Source organism: Oncorhynchus gorbuscha, unplaced genomic scaffold (genome assembly GCF_021184085.1).
Source record: "Oncorhynchus gorbuscha isolate QuinsamMale2020 ecotype Even-year unplaced genomic scaffold, OgorEven_v1.0 Un_scaffold_2108, whole genome shotgun sequence".
In the NCBI taxonomy this organism is placed as follows: domain Eukaryota; kingdom Metazoa; phylum Chordata; class Actinopteri; order Salmoniformes; family Salmonidae; genus Oncorhynchus; species Oncorhynchus gorbuscha.
In genome coordinates, this window is record NW_025746700.1 from 69,518 (window position 1) to 90,752 (window position 21,235).

General features: G+C 44.2%; 1 long non-coding RNA gene across 1 annotated transcript; it reads left to right on the forward strand.

Annotated features, from left to right (window-relative positions):
- The first annotated feature begins 9,840 nt into the window (after positions 1-9,840).
- LOC124024988 lies at positions 9,841-18,637 on the forward strand. Its single transcript, XR_006837122.1, has 3 exons — positions 9,841-9,905; positions 16,065-16,310; positions 18,472-18,637. It is a non-coding gene; the product is annotated as an uncharacterized LOC124024988 (long non-coding RNA).
- Positions 18,638-21,235: the final 2,598 nt, after the last annotated feature.

The window sequence follows — 21,235 nt, forward strand, 5'->3', positions numbered from 1 at the left end:
GCTATGAATCGACTACTTGTATTTATTAAATTGTCTTTTAATACTAGATTCATTATTTTAGTCATTGATGATGAATGTATTTGAATAACTGTATTGAAGTTGATTAATCTGGCGGCAGGTAGCCTAGCGGTTAAGAGTATTGGGCCAGTGTTAAGAGAATTTTGTTCTCAATGTTCATAAACTGAACTTCTATTCAAATACAAATTATTGGTAACAGACAGAGTAAGGTTCTTATTGAAACGAAACGGACAGAGGCCAGTCTACAATAGTCAGCAAAGTTTATTTACAAGAGCTCTGCCCATCATTTTATGTACATTGGTTTATATTCCCCTCATTTCGTCATAAATGTCCCTCCTCCTCTCAGACAACGACAATGCTGTTTTACAAGTCTTCTCCTATGCATACGAGGCTTACCATATGCTACAACATGTTACACAGTCTACTGCAAGCCCAACGGTTTCTCCCCTCCCTGGCTGGGGACCAGACATCTTTCCTGTTGTTAGTTTCACAGTGGTCACAAGTTGTCTGTTAACACTTCCTCTTTGCCTTTGTACAAACATTCTTCATCAGACAGGGTAGAATTCGGTTCGTTACAGTCCTATCATTACTTTTAAATGTAAACATCATTTAGTCATTATACGTAAAATTCCTAACAGCCAGTAACTGAAAGGTTGCTGGTTTGAATCCCGAGCAGACTAGGTGAAAAATGTCATTGTGCCCTTAAGCAAGGCAATTAACTCTTATTTGTCCCGTAAGTCGCTCTTATCCAGAGATCTGCTAAATGACACAAATGTAATGAAAAATGTTTGTACGTGAATTTCTGCTGGGCAACTTGTGTATAATTAAATGAAATAAACTGTTTGATGTGAAATACTGTATATACACAACATTACCACTTTGTTGACCGTGTCCCTCTGGCCAGGGTCATAGTCAGCTAGACTTTGCAGCTGCTGTTGTTAGTAGCCTACAGTTTCCATGCAATACAGCATGTCTGATCACTAATGATTAGATGTACAGGCTGCTACATTTTTGTAAGAGTTTTTGCTTGTGTCCCTTAACTTTTCCTTGTGGTAAAAATTATGTGGGTAAATCAAAGTGTGAATAAAAAGTGTGAATCTCGGAGCATCGTAGCACCATTAAGTGCAGGAAATCCACTTACCCAGTTGCGGCCCACTTTTTGGAAGCGAACCACTTGATTTCGTCCCTACGTTATATCGGCATCGAACATGTCACCCCACCCTCCCTATGAGAGGAGGTGACCTCGACAATTTATTAAAACGAGAGGCTACCTGGATCTTTCATTTAAAGACCCTTGCTCTCTTCGGTCTCAGCGTAGACTTTGATCTGAAGCCATTGTTGTGATGTTGCTATTCATTGTAAATGTTTGTTGTAAGAACATTGTATCTATGATCGTATGCTCTCATTCATGTTTTTGATATGTTATTTTCATCTGAGAATTAACCAATGATATCAGGGCACACCCGGCCATGATTACAGACACCTGTGTGTCCTTTAACACTATATAAACTAGTGACCCACAGTGTTTCTCATTATACCCTGATGAAGAACGCTTGTCTGTCGAAACGTTGGATATTAGGTTATTAAATTATTGCGTCTGAGCTTCTAAAGGGTCTCTCATTTCCTTTTTCAAGTGTTCTACTCCGCTAGACAGCACCTCAACTCAACAGGTGTTCTACTCCGCTAGCCAGCACCTCAACTCATCAGGTGTTCTACTCCGCTAGCCAGCACCTCAACTCAACAGGTGTTCTACTCCGCTAGCCAGCACCTCAACTCATCAGGTGTTCTACTCCGCTAGCCAGCACCTCAACTCAACAGGTGTTCTACTCCGCTAGCCAGCACCTCAACTCATCAGGTGTTCTTTTCTGCTAGCCAGCACCTCAACTCATCAGGTGTTCTACTCCGCTAGCCAGCACCTCAACTCAACAGGTGTTCTACTCCGCTAGCCAGCACCTCAACAGGTGTTCTACTCCGCTAGCCAGCACCTCAACAGGTGTTCTACTCCGCTAGCCAGCACCTCAACTCATCAGGTGTTCTACTCCGCTAGCCAGCACCTCAACTCATCAGGTGTTCTACTCCGCTAGCCAGCACCTCAACTCAACAGGTGTTCTACTCCGCTAGCCAGCACCTCAACTCATCAGGTGTTCTACTCCGCTAGCCAGCACCTCAACTCATCAGGTGTTCTACTCCGCTAGCCAGCACCTCAACTCAACAGGTGTTCTACTCCGCTAGCCAGCACCTCAACAGGTGTTCTACTCCGCTAGCCAGCACCTCAACTCATCAGGTGTTCTACTCCGCTAGCCAGCACCTCAACTCAACAGGTGTTCTACTCCGCTAGCCAGCACCTCAACTCAACAGGTGTTCTACTCCGCTAGCCAGCACCTCAACTCAACAGGTGTTCTACTCCGCTAGCCAGCACCTCAACTCATCAGGTGTTCTACTCCGCTAGCCAGCACCTCAACTCAACAGGTGTTCTACTCCCCCAGCCAGCACCTCAACTCAACAGGTGTTCTACTCCGCTAGCCAGCACCTCAACTCAACAGGTGTTCTACTCCGCTAGCCAGCACCTCAACTCAACAGGTGTTCTACTCCGCTAGCCAGCACCTCAACTCAACAGGTGTTCTACTCCGCTAGCCAGCACCTCAACTCAACAGGTGTTCTACTCCGCTAGCCAGCACCTCAACTCAACAGGTGTTCTACTCCGCTAGCCAGCACCTCAACTCAACAGGTGTTCTACTCCGCTAGCCAGCACCTCAACTAAACAGGAGTGCGCTTCTTTCACGTCCAGGTCTCTGTTTGTAAGTCAGCCACTCAATGTTAGTGATGGCTGTTTAACAGTCTGATGGCCTTGAGATAGAAGCTGTTTTTCAGTCTCTGTCCCCGCTTTGATGCACCTTTACTGACCTCGCCTTCTGGATGACAGCAGGGTGAACAGGCAGTGGCTTGGGTGATTGTTGTCCTTGATTATCTTTTTGGCCTTTCTGTGACATCAGGTGGCGTAGGTGTCCTGGAGGGCAGGTAGTTTGCCCCCGGTGATGCGTTGTGCAGACCTCACTACCCTCTGGAGAGCCTTACGGTTGTGGGCTGAGCAGTTGCCGTACCAGGCGGTGATACAGCCCGACAGGATGCTCTCGATTGTGCATCTGTAAAAATTTGTGAATGTTTTTGGTTACAAGCCAAATTTCTTCCGCCTCCTGAGGTTGAAGAGGCGCTGCTGTGCCTCAAACACCACACTGTCTGTGTGGGTGGACCATTTCAGTTTGTCCGTGATGTGCTATCTCTCTCTGAATGACCTTCTTGATCCAAATCAGTCAGGTTTCAAGACTAGTCATTCAACTGAGACTGCTCTCCTCTGTATCACGGAGGCGCTCCGCACTGCTAAAGCTAACTCTCTCTCCTCTGCTCTCATCCTTCTAGATCTATCGGCTGCCTTCGATACTGTGAACCATCAGATCCTCCTCTCCACCCTCTCCGAGTTGGGCATCTCCGGCGCGGCCCACGCTTGGATTGCGTCCTACCTGACAGGTCGCTCCTACCAGGTGGCGTGGCGAGAATCTGTCTCCTCACCACGCGCTCTCACCACTGGTGTCCCCCAGGGCTCTGTTCTAGGCCCTCTCCTATTCTCGCTATACACCAAGTCACTTGGCTCTGTCATAACCTCACATGGTCTCTCCTATCATTGCTATGCAGACGACACACAACTAATCTTCTCCTTTCCCCCTTCTGGTGACCAGGTGGCGAATCGCATCTCTGCAAGTCTGGCAGACATATCAGTGTGGATGACGGATCACCACCTCAAGCTGAACCTCGGCAAGACGGAGCTGCTCTTCCTCCCGGGGAAGGACTGCCCGTTCCATGATCTCGCCATCACGGTTGACAACTCCATTGTGTCCTCCTCCCAGAGCGCTAAGAACCTTGGTGTGATCCTGGACAACACCCTGTAGTTCTCAACCAACATCAAGGCGGTGGCCCGTTCCTGTAGGTTCATGCTCTACAACATCCGCAGAGTACGACCCTGCCTCACACAGGAAGCGGCGCAGGTCCTAATCCAGGCACTTGTCATCTCCCGTCTGGATTACTGCAACTCGCTGTTGGCTGGGCTCCCTGCCTGTGCCATTAAACCCCTTCAACTCATCCAGAACGCCGCAGCCCGTCTGGTGTTCAACCTTCCCAAGTTCTCTCACGTCACCCCGCTCCTCCGTTCTCTCCACTGGCTTCCAGTTGAAGCTCGCATCCGCTACAAGACCATGGTGCTTGCCTACGGAGCTGTGAGGGGAACGGCACCTCAGTACCTCCAGGCTCTGATCAGGCCCTACACCCAAACAAGGGCACTGCGTTCATCCACCTCTGGCCTGCTCGCCTCCCTACCACTGAGGAAATACAGCTCCCGCTCAGCCCAGTCAAAACTGTTCGCTGCTCTGGCCCCCAATGGTGGAACAAACTCCCTCACGACGCCAGGACAGCGGAGTCAATCATCACCTTCCGGAGACACCTGAAACCCCACCTCTTTAAGGAATACCTAGGATAGGATAAGTATTCCCCCCTTTAAGATTTAGATGCACTATTGTAAAGTGACTGTTCCACTGAATGTCATAAGGTGAATGCACCAATTTGTAAGTCGCTCTGGATAAGAGCGTCTGCTAAATGACTTAAATGTAAATGTAAATGTGTACGCCGAGGAACTTAAAACTTTCCACCTTCTCCACTACTGTCCGGTCGACGTGAATAGGGGGCTGCTCCCTCTGCTGTTTCCTGAAGTCCACGATCATCTCCTTTGTTTTGTTGACATTGAGTGTGAGGTTATTTTCCTGACACCACACTCTGAGGGCCTTCACCTCCTCCCTGTAGGCCGTCTCGTCGTTGTTGGTAATCAAGCCTACCACTGTAGTGTCGTCTGCAAACTTGATGATTGAGTTGGAGGCGTGCATGGCCACGCAGTCATGGGTGAGCAGGGAGTACAGGAAAGGGTTGAGAACGCATCCTTGTGGGGCCCCAGTGTTGAAGATCAGCAGGGGTGGAGATGTTGTTACCTACCCTCATCGCCTGGGGGCGGCCTGTCAGGAAGTCCAGGACCCAGTTGTGTAACAGGATCATTTTAAACCGTCCCCTCGCCCATACCCGGGCGCGAACCAGGGACCTTCTGCACACATCAACAACAGTCACCCTCGAAGCGTCGTTACCCATCGCTCCACAAAAGCCGCGGCCCTTGCAGAGCAAGGTGAAACACTACTTCAAGGTCTCAGAGCAAGTGACGTAACCGATTGAAACGCTATTTAGCGCACACCGCTAACTAAGCTAGCCGTTTCACATCCGTTACAGTTGCACAGGGTGGGGTTGAGACCCAGGGTCTCGAGCTTAATGACGAGTTTGGAGGGTACTATGGTGTTAAATTCTGCGCTGTAGTTGATGAGCAGCATTCTTACATAGGTATTCCTCTTGTCCAGCGTGGTTAGGGCAGTGTGATTGCGATTGCATCGTCTGTGGACCTATCGGGGCTGTATGCAAATTGTAGTGGGTCTAGGGTGTCAGGTATGGTGGAGGTGAAATGGTCCTTGACTAGTCTCTCAAAGCACTTCATGATGACAGAAGTGAGTGCAATGGGGCGATAGTCATTTTTTTCTTGGAACAGAAACGATGGTGGCCCTCTTGAAGCATGTGGGAACAGCAGACTGGGATAAGGATTGATTGAATATGTCCGTAAACACACCAGCTAGCTGGTCTGCGCATGCTCTGAGGATGCGGCTGATGCCATCTGGGCCAGCAGCCTTGTGAGGGTTAACACGTTTAAATGTTTTACTCATGTTGGCTGCAGTGAAGGAGAGCCCGCAGGTTTTGGTAGCGGGCCGTGTCAGTGGCACTGTATTGTCCTCAAAGCGAGCAAAGAAGTTGTTTAGTTTGTCTGGGAGCAAGACGTTGTGGTCCGCGACGGGGCTGGTTTTCCTTTTGTAGTCCGTGATTGACTGTAGACTCTGCCACATACCTCTCATGTCTGAGCCGTTGAATTGCGACTACTTTGTCTCTGTATTGACACTTAGCTTGTTTGATTGCCTTGCGGAGGGAATAGCTACACTGTTTGTATTCGGTAATGTTTCCGGTCACCTTGCCCTGATTAAAAGCAGTGGTTCACGCTTTCAGTTTTGCGCGAATGCTGCCATCATCCACGGTTTCTGGTTGGGGAATGTTTTAATAGACGCTGTGGGTACAACATCACCGATGCACTTGCTAATAAACTCACTCACCGAATCAGCGTATTCATCAATGTTATTTTCCGACGATATGTGGAACATATCCCAGTCCACGTGATCGACACAGTGATCGACGCAATCTTGAAGTGTGGAATCCGATTGGTCGGACCAGCGTTGAACAGACCTGAGCACAGGCGCTTCCTGTTTTAGTTGCTGTCTGTAGACTGGGAGCAACAAAATGGAGTCGTGGTCAAATTTGCCGAAAGGATGGCGGGGGAGGGCTTTATATGGGTCGTGGAAGTTAGAATAACAATGATCCAGGGTTTTGCCAGCCCGGGTCGCGCATTCGATATACTGATAGAATTTAGGGAGCCTTGTTTTCAGATTAGCCTGGTTAAAATCCCCAGCTACAATAAATTCAGCCTCAGGATATGTGGTTTCCAGTTTACATAGAGTCAAATTAAGTTATTTTAGGGCCGTCAATGTGTCTGCTTGTGGGGGAATATACACGACTGATTATGATCGAAGAGAATTCTCTTGGTAGATAATACGGTCGACATTTGATTGTAAGGAATTCTAGGTCAGGTGAACAAAAGGACTTGAATTCCTGTACTTTGTTATGATCACACCCCGTCTCGTTAATCATAAGGCATACACCCCGCCCTTGTTCTTACCAGAGAGATGTTTGTTTCTGTCGGCGCGATGCGTGAAGAAGCCAGGTGGCTGTACCGACTCTGATGACGTATCCAGAGTGAGCCATGTTTCCGTGAAACAAAGAATGTTACAATCTCTGATGTCTCTCTGGAAGGCAACCCTTGCTCGGATGTTGTCTACCTTGTTGTCATGAGACTGGATATTAGCGAGTAGTATGTTTGGGATCGGTGCGTGACCAGAAGACCGCTCCGCCTGCCCCTTCTATACTGTACTACTGGGACTATACTGAGGGACTATACTCACACACTGGATTCAACTAATCAACTCAAGCCTTTGAACTGAATAAGGTATGTGAGTGTGAGGGCAAAAACATACATGTACACCCTTTGGGACCAGGATTGGGGAACACTGCTGTACTGAAAGTCCTCCATCTTCAGAACTTCACTGCTGAAGTGCACATTATTTGGATTGTATACAGGGTGAAGAAACCAAGGTGGACATTTGTAATTTGATTGAACTATTCTTTAAATTACAGTTCCTTTGGAGTTACATTTTTTTACTTAAGTTCTTTAGTTTACACCACTGAGGAGGCGGCGGCATTAGTAGTAGCATCTACCGCCTTCTTGTGGCATGGGATAGGGCCATCCCAAGGATCCCGGAATGCACGGAAGGTTGCACTGTGGTAGTGGGGAACAGGAAGTTCCCGGCACGCGGGCACCATTCTTCAGAATAACGAAAGCCCCAGAACGATGCAGTCAAGAAGATAACCTTTATATGTGTCCGTTTCAATTTACTACTACAGGTATGTAATAGCGCGTTTAAACTTTACAATGTCGAAAGAACATGTCATTCCATGCTAGGTAACAAATCCATTAAGGTATTGTCACGTTTGATGTGTAATTTTTGTCAAACCGAGTGAAGAATGTGGTTAACTATTTTACAAGTTACATAGCTAGAGACTTTGGGTTTGTCTGAGTGGATGTACATTTTTCTCAAGGTAATTTCATAAAGAATCCATTTATTTGAGATTTTTTGTTGATGCATGTTATTGGTTTTGTGTAAAATTAACGAGCTGGTAAAATGGCGGCCCCCTCTCGGTCTGTTACTGTAGTGTAAACCGGTAATACAATTGTCTTTTGATTTAAATAATACAATGAAGACGTGGTTGTTCAGGAAAATAGTAACAGTGCTGCCTAAAACAAACAGTGACCTTGCAATGTACTACATGGTTTTGGAGTCATTTTATGTCAATTTATGAAATCTACTATAAAGTGCTCTTACGTTGTGTGTCTAATGTGAATGAATTAATGTTTTCAAATCACATTTTGTCACATGAGCCGAATACAACAGGTGTAGACCTTAAAGTGAAATGCTTACTTACAAGCCCTTAACCAACAATGCATTTTTAAGAAAATACCTTAGAAAAAGTAAGAGAAGAATAATTAAAGAGCAGCATTAAATAACAATAGCAGAGCAATATACAGGGGGTACAGTCAATGTGTGGGGGGGCACCGGTGTCGAGGTACTTATGTACATGTAGGTAGAGTTATTAAAGTGGCTATGCATAGATAAGAGAGTAGCAGCAGCGTGGGTGGGCGCAAATGAAAATAGTCTCAGTAGCCATTTGATTAGCTGTTCAGGAGTCTTGTGGCTTGGGGTTAGAAGGTGTTTAGAAGCCTCTTGGTCCTAAACTTGGTGCTCTGGTACCACTTGCTGTCCGGTAGCAGAGAGAACAGTCTATGACTTAGGGTGGCTGGAGTCTTGGACAATTTTAGGGCCTTCCTCCAACACCGCCTGGTTTTGAGGTCCTGGATGGCAGGAAGCTTGGCCCCGGTGATGTACTGGGCTGTACATACTACCCTCTGTAGTGCCTTGCAGTCAGAGGCCAAGCAGTTGCCATACCAAGCAGTGATGCAACCAGACAGGATGCTCTCGATGGTGCAGCTGTAGAACCTTTTGAGGATCTGAGAACCCATGCCAAATAGTTCCAGTCTCCTGAGAGGGAATAGGATTTGTCGTGCCCTCTTCACAATTGTCTTGGCGTGCTTGGGTGGCAGGGTAGCCTAGTGGTTAGAGCGTTACAAGTTTAAATCCCCGAGCTGACAAGGTACAAATCTGTCGTTCTGCCCCTGAACAGGCAGTTAACCCACTGTTCCTAGGCCGTCATTGAAAATAAGAATTTTTTCTTAACTGACTTGCCTAGTTAAATAAAGGTAAAATTAAATTTAAAAAAAAAATGTTAGTTTGTTGGTGATGTGGACTCCACGGAACTTCAACCTGCTCCACTACAGCCCCAGTGTAGTACATTTCGATCTTAGTCCTAATGTTAGTCCTGTATTTGTTGTCAATGTTTAGCTACCTGAAATGAGATCCGTGCTTAATTTGGACAGGAGCTCACCGGAGCAGAATACTTACATTTCTACTGCTTGAGATCATGTTCTAAGTCGCTCTGGATAAGAGCGTCTGCTAAATGACTTAAATGTAAATGTAATGTTCCTCTTATAGAATATTAGCTCAAAAGTCATGTGTAGCTCCTGCTCCTAAATATAAACATTACCGGCACCCAAAATGAGCATGGGCACCTATTTCAGTCCAAGTCAAGCACTGAATTAGATAATTTAACAAGAAGAAATATAATATATATTTTAGGGAATAAAGTGCCAGAACTGTCAAGAAAATAACTCTTGTGTCTGTTTGTCTTTATTACTACAGACCGACTCAGATTAAGTCTGAGGCCGTTAACGTCAACAGTGAGGACAAACCCAGCCTGCCACTCTCCTTCCACACTGAGTACAAACCCAGCCTGCCACTCTCCTTCCACACTGAGTACAAACCCAGCCTGCCACTCTCCTTCCACACTGAGTACAAACCCAGCCTGCCACTCTCCTTCCACACTGAGTACAAACCTACAGTCACTGAGTCCTGATTGTGACAGTGGAGCCCAGTTTGCACTGCAGGATCCAGAGATGGCATCAGTGAAGCTGGAAGACTGCAGTCAAACACTGGAGCTGAATGTCAACATTAAAGATGAAGAAGAGGTTTCTCATGGTAAGAAGTTTGTTGTTCATTCCAACTTCCCACTGTGCATTAAAAGTTGCAGTAGAACTGTTTCATGATGAACTGTTTCAATGAGAAGGTAGATGCTATTTCATGCTACTGAGACCTGCATGGTTTGACACCAGTATTGTCAGCATTTGTTTTATTCACAGGGACATCTGGAGTGCTCAGAGTATTACATTTCTTCAATGTAACCTTTTATTTAACCAGGTAGGCCAGTTGAAAACATGTTCTCATTTACAACTGCGATCTGGCCAAGATAAAACAAAGCAGTGCGACACAAACAACAACACAGAGTTACACATGGAATAAACAAACGTACAGTCAATAACACAATAGAAAAATCTATATGCAGTGTGTGCAAATGAGGTAAGTTAACAAATAGGCCATAGTGGCGAAGTAATTACAATTTAGCAATTAAACACTGGAGTGGTGTGAAGTGGAGCAAAACATAAATAACAGTCTGGGGATGTGGTAGTTGGATGGGCTTTTTACAGATGGGCTATGTACAGGTGCAGTGATCTGTGAGCTGCTCTGACAGCTGGTGCTTAAAGTTAGTGAGGGAAATATGAGTCTCCAGCTTCATTGATTTTTGCAATTCGTTCCAGTCATTGGTCGCCTTTCCTTCCAGTTCTCTGCTGCCGAAGGAGGAATTGGCTTTGAGGGTGACCAGTGAAATATACCTGCTGGAGCTCGTGCTGCTATGGTGACCCGTGAGCTGAGATAAGTTGGGCTTTACCTAACAAAGACTTATAGACGACCTGGAGCAAGTAGGTTTGGCGACAAATATGAAGCTAGGGCCAGCCAACGAGAGCATACAGGTCGCCGTGGTGGGTAGTATATGGGGCTTTGGTGTCAAAATGGATGGCACTGTGATAGTGCTGGAGGCTATTTTGTCAATTATATTGCGGAAGTCAAAAATCGGTAGGATAGTCAGTGTTATGAGGGTATGTTTGGCAGCATGAGTGAAGGAGGCTTTGTTGTGAAATAGGAAGCTGATTCTAGATTTAGTTTTAGATTGGAGATGCTTAATGTGAGTCTAGAAGGACGGTTTATAGTCTAACCAGACACCTAGGTATTTGTAATGGTCCACATTACAATGGTCCACTAAGTCAGAACCATCCAGAGTAGTGATGCTGGACAGGCGGGCAGGTGAGGGCAGTGATCGGCTGAAGAGCATGCATTTAGTTTTACTTGCATTTAAGAGCAGTTGGGAGGCCACAGAAGGAGAGTTGTATGGCATTGAAGCTCGTCTGGAGGTTAGGTAACACAGTGTCCAAAGAAGGGCCAGAAGTATACAGAATGGTTTCGTTTGCGTAGAGGTGGATCAGAGAATCACCAGCAGCAAGAGAGACATCATTGATGTATACAGAGAAGAGAGTCAGCCTGAGTATTGAACCATGTGGCACCCCCATAGAAACTGCCAGAGGTCCGGACAACAGGCCCTCCGATTTGACATACTGAATTCTATCAGAGAAGTAGTTTGTGAACCAGGCGAGGCAGTCATTTGAGAAACCAAGGCTGTTGAGTCTGCCCATAAGAATGTGGTGATTGACAGTCGAAAGCCTTGGCCAGGTCGATGAATACGGATGCACAGTATTGTCTCTTATCGATGGCGGTGATATCTTTTAGGACCTTGAGCGTGGCTGAGGTGCACTCATGACCAGCTCGGAAACCAGATTGCATAGCGGAGAAGGTACGGTGGGATTTGAAATAGTCTGTGATCTGTTTTTTAACTTGCTTTTCAAAGACCGTAGAAAGGCAGGGCAGGATAGATGTAGGTCTGTAACCGTTGGATCTAGAGTGTCTCCCCTTTGAAGAGGGGATGACCTTGGCAGCTTTCCAACCTTTGGAGATCTCAGACGATACGAAAGAGAGATTGAACAGGCTAGTAATAGGGGTTGCAACAATTGCGGTGGATCATTTTAGAAAGAGAGGGTCCAGATTGTCAAGCCCAGCTGATTTGTAGGGGTACAGATTTTGCAGCTCTTTTAGAACATCAGCTATCTGGATTTGGGGGAAGGAGAAATGGGGGAGGCTTGATCAAGTTGCTGTGGGTGGTGCAGGGCTGTTGACTGGGGTAGGGGTAGCCAAGTGGTAGTAAATTTAAAGAAGTGAAGTAGACAAACTGCCAGTGTTTTAAAAGTTCTACATTACATTACATTTAAGTCATTTAGCAGACGCTCTTATCCAGAGCGACTAGCAGCCAACAAGTGCTCAGCATATGTGGGAACTCCTTCAAGACGGTTGGAAAGGAATTCCTCATGAAGCTGGTTGAGAGAATGAAAAGCTGTCATGAAGGCAAAGGGTGACTATTTGAAGAATCTCAAATATAAAATATACTTTGACTTAACTTTTTTTATTTTATTTACTACATGATTCCAAATGTGTAATTTCATAGTTGTGATGTATTCACTATTGTTCTATAATGAAGAAAATAGTAAAAATAAAGAAAAACCCTTGAATGAGTAGGTGTTCTAAAACGTTTGACCAGTAGTGTAAGAATTCAGACCCTTTGCTATGAGACTTGACGTTGAGCTCAGGTGCATCCTGTTTCCATTGATCATCCTAGAGACTCTTCTACAACTTAATTAGAGTCCACCGGTTATAAATGAAATTGATTGAACATGATTTGGAAAGGCACACACCTGTCTATATAAGATCCCGCGTGTCAGAGCAAAATCCAAGCCATGAGGTTGAAGGAATTGCCTGTAGAGCTCCATGAAAAGGGTTGTGTCGAGGCACAGATCTGGGGAAGGGAACCAATACATTTATGCAGCGTTGAAGGTCCCCAAGAACACAGTGGCCTCCATCGTTCTTATTTATATATATATATTTTACACATTCATTAGTTCCAAATAGAGCAATCAACAATCACAACCCCCCCCCCCACACACACACCCCAACCCAAAGAAACATAACCAAACGCTAACAACAAAAGTCCTCACATTACCAATATTAAATAATAAAACCAAAGTACGGAGTAAAGGGTCTGAATTCTTATGTAAGTGTGATATTTCCATTTTTGTTTATCATATGGTTCAAATTGTTCATTTAAGTTACTTTTAGAAGCACTTAACATAAGGGCTGTGTTTGTCGTGGAAAATCGGTTCAAATATGACGCTTACAAGAACTGGTGAATTCAACAATAGACTTTTTAATACAACGTATTTTCAAGCCGGAGTGGTCCGCGGAACACACACCTTTTTCAGAGCACCCGCTCTGATTTATACACATACAACATATATGAGTCCATCCCACATGTAAATGAAGTTACATCCCAATCCGTGCATCCTGCTTGTTCGGCCCAATAACGCTCATATCTGCTTTCCGTCAGATTATAATGATGACAAGACCCTTGCTTTGTCCCTGCACTCAGCTTAATGCGTTCTTCTGTATGTGTGTTATCTAGGGTCAGCAGACTATGTGTCTCCTCTGTTTTTAGCGTGCTCAGCTATACTAAAAATACTATACATTCCTCTATTTTCTAGGCTTGCTTTGTCCCTGCACTTAGCTCAATGTGTGTCTTTATCTTGGATCAGCATACTGTGTCTCCCCTGTCATTCCTTCAGCATCTCCATGTCCTAAGAATATGTGAGTTATGTCTATAATCCATCAGTTGGTCATTTGGCTGACCCCCTCCTTTGTATATCCCTCTGACCTTGTGTATGGCGCCTAGGATAGCTGGACTATGTGTCGCCTTCTCTTCATGTGGTTGTCTAAGATCAGCAGACTATACATCTATGGCCTCCTCTGTTCTCCTCTCCTATACAATAGACAATGCATTTTACCAGAATGGCAAATGCACTCTATATGTGTATCTCTCTCTTGTGTTACAGTATTTATGTTCCTCCATATATGTACATAATTTCTACCATATGTTTCGTGTAGGCTTACCCTGGCGTGATGTTTTGATAACTGTGTACATTTCTCTTGGACAAGGTGACTTATCAATATATTAGACTGTATTTCTTCTCTGATTTGAAAACGGTGATTAGTGTCAAAGTAGACGTCATGCTAAACTACAAATCCCTGCAAGCTCCTGCACATCATCTCTAGCTGACACCTTTGCTAACAGGTATTGTGTCAATTTAAAACTTGCACAAGACAGTTCAGAGAATTGTCAATTTAAATACATTTAGCCTATTTATTCATTACTAAATTTGGTTAACATTATTTAATCCAGAGATCCTTACCTTTTTGTCTCGATTTGGCAGTCTTGTCTAGACCATCAGAATTTTGTAGTTGTTTATTATAGCCACATTAGCAGCTAATTACATGTAATTTTTGTGGGGGTAAATACAGGCAAATATATTGATGATTTTGTCCTAGAGAGATTTACATGGTTATCAAAACACCAGGGTAGGCCTACATGAAACACAGCCCTTGTTTAAGTGTTTCTAAAATCCCCTATGAGAGAAATTATTGGAACCATTTTCCTATTTGACTGCTATGTGTTTTGCGAATTAGGATTTATACTGTGGTACTCGATTGGTATACAGCTACCCGAAGCTAGTGAGGTGTGGATGAGCTGAGGCACGTGGTAAAATGCTTCATTAAGGTGGGCTTTTTATCATTTATAGCCACGGTTGTCAATTGCACTGCAGAAATGGATCATTATTGCTCTCAAATTTTGTACACAAATTTGTGTACATCCTTTTTAGCGAGATTTTCTCCTTTGCCAAGATAATCCTTCCACCTGACAGGTGTGGCATATCAAGAAGCTGATTAAATGGCATGATCATCATTACACAGATGCACCTTGTGCTGGGGACAAGAGTAGCTGAGTAGGGGCTGCCTTGGCAGCAGCTAATGGGGATCCCTAATAAATACAAAAATGCCACTCATATAATGGGAAAGGCCATCTCAAGGATCTCTGAATGCACGGACGATTGCACCGAAGATTTTTTTTTTGCTTAGGGTAAAGTCTACAAAACTTAGTCCACTCTTGTTTATAACAGATTTTAGTTCTGGGAACAGAAAACTGTATCGGATGTTTCATTGACCAGAACATTTGCTGAATGTCGGCCAAAGACCTTCTCGTGCCATCTTCTCACACTGCCGGCCAGTGGGCTTCCTCTCACTACCATAGTTGGTATACTCATTACCATAGTTGGTATACTCATTACCATAGTTGGTATACTCATTACCATAGTTGGTGTACTCACTACCATAGTTGGTGTACTCACTACCATAGTTGGTGTACTCACTACCATAGTTGGTGTACTCACTACCATAGTTGGTGTACTCACTACCATAGTTGGTGTACTCACTACCATAGTTGGTGTACTCACTACCATAGTTGGTGTACTCACTACCATAGTTGGTGTACTCACTACCATAGTTGGTGTACTCACTACCATAGTTGGGGTACTCACTACCATAGTTGGGGTACTCACTACCATAGTTGGGGTACTCACTACCATAGTTGGTAGTGAGTGGAAAGTTCTGGGCAGGCACGCAACCTTCTTCAGAATAAAGATATGGGCAGAACTGTGATGTTAAGAAGACAATATTTGTGTCTCTATTTTTTACTACTGGTATGTAATAACATGTTTATACTGTCTAATATCAAAAGAACATGTAATACCATGCTAGGTAACAAATCCATTCAGGTAATAACACGTTTGGTATTTTTTTTTTTTACTATTGATTTTTGATACAATAATACAGTGAAGACACGGTTATTCAGGAAAATAGTACATAGTTCTGCCCAATACATACTGCAACCTTGTACTAAATGGTAATTTATGCATTTATGTGAATTGAGGAAATCTACTATAGATTAAGTACACTTAAGTTGTGTAGCCTGATTTTAGAGTGTATACTTTGTCTAATGTGAAGGAATCCATGTTTTGTTGTCAATGCTTAGCTACCAGATCTATTGAAATGGGATCAGTGCTTGACTTGGACAGTTCACCTCAAATGTCTACTGTTTGAGCTCATGTTCCTCTTCTAGAATATTACCTCAACAGTATTGTGGAGCTGCTGCACCTAAATATAAACAGTACCGGTATCTATTTCAGTCCAAGTTAAGCACTGAATTAGATCAATTAACAATAACTAATATAATATGTTTTTAGAGAATAAAGAAAGTGCCAGAACTGTCTTAGAAAATAACTTTTTGTCTGTTGTTCATTGTTACTACAGGACTAGAATTAAGTCTGAGGCCGGTAACATCAACAGTGAGGACAAACCCAGCCTGCCTCTCTCCTTCCACACTGAGTCCAAACCCACAGTCACTGGGTCCTGATTGTTACAGTGGAGCCCAGTTTGCACTGCAGGATCCAGAGATGGCATCAGTGAAGCTGGAAGACTGCAGTCAAACACTGGAGCTGAATGTCAACATTAAAGATGAAGAAGAGGAGGAGAAGATTGGAACATGTGTTTCTCGTGGTAAGAGCAGGTTCTAACTAAGTTTATTCATTCCAACTTCCCACTGTGTATGAAAAGTTGCAGTAGAACTGTTTCATGATGAACTGTTTCAATGAGAAGGTAATGTTATTTCATGCTACTGACACTTTCATGGTTTGACACCAGTATTGTCAGCATTTGTTTTATTCACTGGGATATCAGAGTGTCGACTAAAGAAGTGAAGTAGTGAAGTGGCTCATAATGTCCACAACCATTACCATAGTTTTAGCTTTAAACTTTTACCCACTTGTAGAATAGTTTTATTCCCCTTTGATTGTACAACCTACTCATATGAATACATATTTCACCTGATACAGCAAGAAGAAGACTGGCCACCCTCTGAGCCTGGTTCCTCTCTACGTTACTTCCTAGGTTTCTGCTTTCTAGGGAGTTCTTTTCGGCCCACTGCTTTAACATATGCATTACTTGCTCTTTAGGATTTTAGGCTGGGTTTCTGTTAAGCTGTTTGACAACTTTGGATGTAATAGGGCTTCATAAAATACATTTGATTGACATGTACAGTGGGGAGAACAAGTATTTGACACACTGCCGATTTTGCAGGTTTTCCTACTTACAAAGCATGTAGAGGTCTGTAATTTTTATCATAGGTACACTTCAACTGTGAGAGACTTAATCTGTGAGACTTAATCTTAAAACAAAAATCCAGAAAATCACATTGTATGATTTTTTTTTTTTTAAGTAAATCATTTGCATTTTATTGCATGACATAAGTATTTGATACACCAGAAAAGCAGAACTTAATATTTGGTACATAACTTTTGTTTGCAATTACAGAGATCATACGTTTCCTGTAGTTCTTGATCAGGTTTGCACACACTGCAGCAGGGATTTTGGCCCACTCCTCCATACAGACCTTCTCCAGATCCTTCAGGTTTCGGGGCTGTCGCTGGGCAATACAGACTTTCAGCTCCCTCCAAAGATGTTCTATCGGGTTCATGTCTGGAGACTGGCTAGGCCACTCCAGGACCTTGAGATGCTTCTTACGGAGCCACTCCTTAGTTGCCCTGGCTGTGTGTTTTGGGTCGTTGTCATGCTGGAAGACCCATCCACGACCCATCTTCAATGCTCTTACTGAGGGAAGGAGGTTGTTGGCCAAGATCTTGCGATACATGGTCCCATCCATCCTCCCCTCAATACGGTGGTCGTCCTGTCCCCTTTGCAGAAAAGCATCCCCAAAGAATTATGTTTCCACCTCCATGCTTCACAGTTGGGATGGTGTTCTTGGGGTTGTACTCATCCTTCCTCTTCCTCCAATCACGGCGAGTGGAGTTTAGACCAAAAGCTCTATTTTTGTCTCATCAGACCACATGACCTTCTCCCATTCCTCCTCTGGATCATCCAGATGGTCATTGGCAAACTTCAGACGGGCCTGGACATGCGCTAGCTTGAGCAGGGGGACCTTGCGTGCGCTGCAGGATTTTAATCCATGACGGCGTAGTGTGTTACTAATGTTTTTTTTGAGACTGTGGTCCCAGCTCTCTTCAGGTCATTGACCAGGTCCTGCCGTGTAGTTCTGGGCTGATCCCTCACCTTCCTTAATGATCATTGATGCCCGGCAAGGTGAGATCTTGCATTTAGCCCCAGACCGAGGGTGATTGACCATCTTGAAATTCTTCCATTTTCCAATATTTGCGCCAACAGTTGTTGCCTTCTCACCAAGCTGCTTGCCTATTGTCTTGTAGCCCATCCTAGCCTTGTGCAGGTCTACAATTTCATCCCTGATGTCCTTACACAGCTCTCTGGTCTTGGCCATTGTGGAGAGGTTGGAGCCTGTTTGATTGAGTGTGTGGATAGGTGTCTTTTATACAGGTAACGAGTTCAAACCGGTGCAGTTAATACAGGTAATGAGTGGAGAACAGGAGGGCTTCTTAAAGAAAAACTAACAGGTCTGTGAGAGCCGGAATTCTTACTGGTTGGTAGGTGATCAAATACTAATGCAAATCAATTACTTAAAAATCATGTGATTTAATGGATTTTTGTTTCAGATTCCTATGATAAAAATGACAGAATTCTACATGCTTTGTAAGTAGGAAACACTGCAGATTTTGCAGGTTATCAAATACTTGTTCTCCCCACTGTATATCACACCAACTGACTGGTTCTTCTGATGTTGTTCACACAGGAGACCATGTTGAGACATTCTCTACATCCAGAGAGCAACAGCAGGAAGATCACAGACCTAAGAGGTCTCACCACTGCCCACATTGTAAAGAGATTTTCCCAATTCTTTCAAAGCTAAAAATACACCAAAAAATTCACACAGTTGAGAATCTGTATTCCTGTACTGACTGTGGAAGAATTTCACAACATCAAAGGCTCTGACAGGTCATCAGAGAGTGCACACAGGAGAGAAGCCTTACTCCTGCTCTGACTGTGGGGCGAGTTTCTCTCAACTGGGCACCTTAAAACAACATGAACGTTTTCACAAAGGCTCTGACTGTGGAAAGAGTTTTCTCAACTGGGCTACTTAAAAACACATGAATGTGTCCATACAGGAGTGAAGCTTTACTCCTGCTCTGACTGTGGAAAGACTTTCTCTCAACTGGGCCACTTAAAAACACATGAACGGATACATACAGGAGAGAAGCCTTACTCCTGCTCAGACTGTGTAAAACGCTTCACAACAGCATCTCAGCTAAAAGTTCATCATAGAACACACACAGGAGAAAGCCTTATTCTTGCTCTGACTGTGGGGCGACTTTCTCTCAACTGGGCACCTTAAAAACACATGAACGGATACATACAGGAGAGAAGCCTTACTCCTGCTCAGACTGTGTAAAACGCTTCACAACAGCATCTCAGCTAAAAGGTCATCAGAGAACACACACAGGAGAGAGGCCTTACTCCTGCTCTGACTGTGGAAAGGGTTTTTCTGACTGGACTACCTGAAAACTCATGAACATATACATACATGTACATAGGTAGCCTAGTGGTTAGCGCATTGGGCCATTAACTGAAAGGTTGCTGGATCGAATCTCCGAGAGCGACCAAAGGACAATAAATCCACAACGGAGGCTTACTCCCCACTAAACAATGAGACAGACATGGCGGGAGGCACATGCAACAATGTGACACTTACAGAACTTACCGGGCTTTGGGGAGCTACGTGTTGCTATAGCTGAGGATCTTAAGGCCACTATTGCTGAACTGGACACCAAAATCGAGAGCATCATTCGAACGGTCGCTTAGCATGGCCAGAGTATTGTGGACCTTGAGAAAGCTTCTGAATTCAACGTTGGTAGGATCGACGAGTTAGAGAAGCTATGCACGTCATTGCAGGATACTGTGCAGAGGCATTCTGTGAAAGTGGTGGACCTGGAGGGCCGATCCAGACGTAATAACCTTCGCGTTGTTGGTCTGGCAGAGGAGTGGAGGCGAGCTCTCGCCCCACCCCGACTTCTTCGCCAAGCTATTGAAGGATGCAATGGGATCGGATGTTTGGATTTGGATCCCCAGCTGGACCGCACATCGCTCCCTTGTCCCAGTGCCTGGACCGGGCCAACGTCTTCGCCCAGTAATCATCTGTTGTCACAGTTTCAAGACCAAGGATCTTATCCTGCGTGAAGCTTGAATGAGGGGCAACCTGTCACATAAAGGGCATCCATTCCGTGTATATGAGGATTATGCGCCCGACGTGGCAAAGCATCGCGCCGACTACAGAGATGTCATGACCAAACTCTACAAACTCCATCTTCGCCCAGCCTTACTCTTCCCTGCAAGACTAAAATTACCCCGCCTTCCGGTGAGAAGATTTGACTCTCCCGGTTTTGGACGCAGAGAACTTTATCCGGGATATACACCAATCCCCCGTACAGGTTAGAGTGCCTTGTCATTGCGTGTTAGGGCCTGCTCATGGACTCGAATCCATACTATACCATATTGGGTGAAAACGTATTAAACGGGCTCAACAAGGGCTACCGAGCATGTAGTAAGAGGCTGAGCAGACCAATGAATGGCGGTCGGAGCTCTCATTTAACGTTAAATTCACTTTCATCCCGGCGGTGCTCAGCGATGCATATTTTTACTTCCAGGTTTGATCACTGACACCTTCGGATGGATCTACTTATATTCCCACACTTTTGTTTTGTTTCGTTATTTATTTTACAATCCTTATATTATTCTTACTACCATACCATTTATATATTGCTTGCAGGGGACTGGGGTGATGGGTGGGAGGGGCAGACACCTGGTTGGCAGGTTGATGTTTTGTGCCGTTCTGCCTTTGTCTGGCCGTGGGCCTCTCTCCCGGCCCTCTGCAGTGTTTATGTCCGTGTAGGTGTGCGTACATATAATTGCTATTTGTACTCTATTACTATTTTCTCTTAGCATTTTAGTATTATGTATGTGTATATTTTAAATCAGTGTAGATTGTTATTCTGGGATATGAATGTTGGTATGTGTATATGTGCATATGGATGTATATACATATTCTTTAAATATATTTTTTTATATATGATTTCTTTGTGTGGATATGTATACATACATGTATATGTGTGTGTGTATGCATGTGTGTATGTATATATAGGTGTGTGTGTGTGTGTGTGTGTGTGTGTGTGTATATTTTTTTATTTTTTTTAATTTTTTTATTAAACATATTTTTTTTTTTATGGGGGGAACGTTTAATTTAACAATTCCTTGTTCCGATCTCCTGACCCACAGTATGTAAAGGTACGGCTGACTATGTCGGTTGCGGATGGTTTATTTTTTGACCGGCAGTGCTTAGCAATATAATCTCGAGGCTATATCTTGCTTATCTCTGGGATTGACCCAGGATGATGCTTAAATGCGCAATATGTTTAAATTTTGCTTATTCGGTTTAGGTTTATTAGATGCTAACTGAACACTTACCTCGCGGGAGCCTTCTCAGTTCATATGTTAGTAGAAGT